At 39.2% G+C, this 4,162-nt stretch overlaps 1 protein-coding gene across 1 annotated transcript in view; it reads right to left on the bottom strand.

Annotated features, from left to right (window-relative positions):
• The window catches only part of CAPN7 (calpain 7), a 46,760-nt gene extending 42,604 nt beyond the window's left edge, over positions 1–4,156 (bottom strand). Inside the window, exon 1 of the mRNA XM_011977960.1 lies at positions 4,062–4,156. The gene's annotated coding sequence lies outside the window, so the exon portion shown is untranslated. The remainder of the gene's footprint in view (positions 1–4,061) is intronic.
• Between the last annotated feature and the right edge of the window lie 6 nt (positions 4,157–4,162).

A 4,162-nucleotide genomic window follows, 5' to 3' on the forward strand; every position in this document is an offset into this window, starting at 1 on the left:
AAAAAAAAAAAAAAAAAAAAAAAAAGGAAGGAAGGAAGGAAGGAAAGAAGGAAGGAAGAAAAAAGTGCAGTTTTAACCACAATGAAAATTCAGCCTAAAGGCAGTGGGGTAGAAAAGATATGACTTCCTCAGATTCCGTAACTCAGATATTTCGGAGGAGGAAAGTATAACTTTACACGTAAATATTAAATATATCTCAAATGCCATCATTATCTAAATACATTATAGCTATACTTAAATCCAATAAATGGAATGTTTTTGATACATGTAAATTATATAAGTAGATAATACACACATATTGCCCCTTCAGTTATCTTGTATGTGATTATTAATTTCCAAATAATTATTTTGCTTTAAAAAAAAAAAAGCCTTTTTTTTACTTAGGAGTCTGAGGCAGGAGAACTGCTTGAGGCCAGGAGTTCAAGACTAACTGGGCAACATAGTGAAATTCCCATCTCTAGAAAAAAAAAAAAAAGAGCCTGGTATGGTGGTGCACGCCTGTGGTCCCAGCTCCTCAGGAGGCTAAGCATGGAGGATTGCTTTAGCCCAGGAATGGGCTAAAGTAAGCTATGGTCTCACCACTGCCCGCCAGCGTGGGTGACAGAATGAGACCCTGTCTCTAAGAAAAAAAAATAAAGCCAATTAAAAAAACTGCTGGTGCCAATTTTATTTTACTCATTTCATTTACATTCAAAAGTGACAAGAAAGAAATAGCTTATAGAAAGGACTGGGCAGAAAACACTAAATACTAAACTGATGAAGCTTATATAAATTATTTCTAGAAGTACAAACACTTTTTTTGGCTTTCTCAAGGATGAAAACTTCTTCCTAAGTGACATATATGTAAGCCTACAGGAAAACAAGGGGCAGTGCACAGTAGTTTCTTTTGCTTTAATAAGATCTGTTTTTATATAGCACTATTTTAACCTGTTATTTGTCAAAACTATTTCACAAAACACACACAATTTTTCTCTTAAACAATGCCTTGTGAAATTGTCAAAAAAGTCTAAAAGAAAGGATTCTGAAATGCACCAAAACTCTTTAAATATAAAGCAGATTATAATAGAATGAGACCTACTGTTAGATAGATTGGAGAGTGACCAGAGTTTATAATATTTGATTGTACATTTCAAAATAGCTAGATTAATTCAAATGTTCCTAGCATAAATATTAAAGTGATAATATTCAGTAATAATTGCTGCACAGTTCAGCTGTGAAGTAGTTAAGGTGATGGCTATCCCAAGTATGCTGATTTATCTTAAAAATTATATTAATGTATTAAATTACATGTACCCTGAAACTATGTACGTTACATATCAATAAAAAAAGAAAAAAATAGGCCAGGGGCGGTGGCTCACGCCTATAATCCCAGCACTTTGGGAGGCCGAGGCTGGCGGATCACCTGAGGTCAGGAGTTCGAGATCAGCCTGACCAACATGGAGAAACTCGGTCTCTACTAAAAACACAAAATTAGGTGGTGCATGCCTTTAATCTCAGTTACTCAGGACGCTGAGGCAGGAGAATCGCTTGAACCCGGTAGGTGGAGGTTGCAGCAAGTTGAGATGGCGCTACTGCACTCCTGCCTGAGCAACAAGAGCAAAACTCTGTCTCAGAAAAAAGGAAAAAATAGATTATAAAATGAAAGCAACAAAATATTAATCTGAAACAAACCACACTTTATTGACAGCACATACACTTGTGAAAAAAATTACTAGTACTGTACAGTATTATCAAAGTCTGATACGCTTTTTAAAAGAAGAGGTGACAATATCATGAGGACACAGCTCCCTCCAAATCTAGCTAGAGCTGGAGGGGTATATTTGCAAATCCTCAGAATTGGAGAGAAGAGAGTGGACTGTAGAAGCTCATACCCTTTGATTTAGCAATTCTGCCCCCGGTAATTTATCCAAAAGAAAATTCAGGCAAAAATTTGCACTAGTCATAAGAATTAATTATAAGGATATGAACTACATCGTTACTTATGATGTTGAAAAAACAAATGAACTGAATGCCCAAGAGTCTGTAAATTAATTATAGTAAACTGGACAGGCACGGAGGCTCACGCCTGTAATCCCAGCATTTTGGGAAACTAGGGCGGGAAGAACGCTTTACCCAGGAGTTCGAAACCAGCCTGGGCAACACAGAGAGACTCCATTTCTACAAAAAAAAAAAAAAAAAAAAAAAAAAAAATTAGCCAGGTGTGGCTGTGTCCACCTGTAGTCCCACTAACTGGGAGACTGAGGCAGGAGGATTATTTTGAGTTTTGCAGTTTGAGGCTGCAATGAGCTATTATTACTGGGCCACTGCCCTCCAGCCTGGGTGACAGGGCAAGACCCTGTCTCTTAAAAAAAACAAAATATGGTACACCCACATAATGAACTACTGTGTAGTTATTACTAAAAACAGTATAAACCAGTTTGTGTAAAAAAAAAAAAAGTATATACACATACGCAAAAAAAAAAACCAAAAAAAAAACACACACAAAAATATACAGTCACACACCAAATAACATTTCAGTCAACAACAGACTTAATATATGATAGTGGTCCCATAAGATTATAACGGAGTTGAAAAATTCCTACTGCCTGGTCATGTCATAGCGGTCAAAACGTCATAGCACAACACTTTACTCAGATGTTTGTGGTGATGCTGGTAAAAACAAACCTACTAGGGTGCCAGTGGTGTAAAAGTCTACCACATACAACTATGTAGAGTAAAGTACATAATACTTGATAATCAACAACTATGTTACTGGTTTATGTATTTACTATGCTATACTATGTATTGTTAGTGTACTCCTATTATAAAAAAAGTTAACTATAAAACAGTCTCTGGCATGTCCTTCAGGAAATCTTTCAGGAGACACTGTTATCATAAGAGATGGCAGTTTCATTCCTGTTATTGTCCCTGAAGATCTCACAGTGGGACAAGATTGGAGATGGAAGACAGTAATATTGATGATCCTGACCCGGTGTATGCCTAGGCTAATGTGTACCTTAGTTTTTAACTAAAGAGTTAAAAAAAAAAAAAGAAACAAAAAACTTACCAAATAAAGATATATAAAAAAAGTTTCTATTGCTGTACAATAAGTTCGTTTTAAGCTATTACAAAAAAGTTAAAAAGAAAATTCAAAAGTTTATAAAGTAAAATGATTACAGTAAGCTAAGGTTGATTTTTTATTGAAGAAAAAAAATTTAAAAAAATTTAGCGTAGGCTAAGGGTACACTGCTTACAAAGGCTACAGTAGAGTAGAGCAGTGAATGTCCTAGGCCTTCATATTCACTCACCACTACTCACCAACTCAGAGCAACTTCCAGTCTTGCAAGCTCCTTTCGTGGGGAAGTGCCCCACAACTGGTGTAGTACTTTTTATCTTTTATGCTGCATGTTTACTGTACCTTTTCTATGTTTAGATGCACAAATACCATTGCGTGTAACTGCACACACCATTGAGTACAGTAACATGTTGCGCAGGCCTGTAACCTAGGAGCAACAGGCTATGCCATACAGCCTGGGTGTGGAGTAGGCTGCACCATTCAGGATAGTGTAAGCTCATTCTATGGTGTTAGCACTGAACAAAACGGCCTAAGAACACATTTCTCAGAAAATATCAGATCACTAAGGACGCAAGACTGTATATCAAATGATATGATAAATGGTTTTTCTTTTTAAATTTAACGAGCATGCATTATTTTAATATATATCACAGGCCATTTCCCGCTAGCTGTAAATCAAAGCCACGTGACAGCAAGAATTGGCTACTAACTACCCACATCTAACACCTGCCCCCCAAAGCGGCTCAACCGTGGGCATCTGCCACTCAGGACTACAGCTGGAGAAGCGGTGGCTGCAAGCCGCGACCCAGTCCCCCCACTCCGCAGCCTCAGCGTGGGCCTCTGCAGTCTGGCTCGCCGCTCCCAACAAGAGGAGGGCCGGGAAGCGAATGAGGGATAAGGAAAGCCGGGACCGCTCCCTCGGCACCTGGACCCCGCCCCTCGGCCGCAGGCCCAAGCCGGACTCCGGACTGAGCAACTCCGACCAAAGCGGCGGGCCCAGCCCTACCTTGTAGTAAAACACCGCTTCGGAGTAGCGGCCTTCGTGGTCGCGCTGCACCGCTAGACGGGCGAACTGCACGGCGTCCCGCTCCAGCGCCGTGGCGTCCA

Source organism: Mandrillus leucophaeus, unplaced genomic scaffold (genome assembly GCF_000951045.1).
Source record: "Mandrillus leucophaeus isolate KB7577 unplaced genomic scaffold, Mleu.le_1.0 Scaffold186, whole genome shotgun sequence".
Lineage (NCBI taxonomy): Eukaryota > Metazoa > Chordata > Mammalia > Primates > Cercopithecidae > Mandrillus > Mandrillus leucophaeus.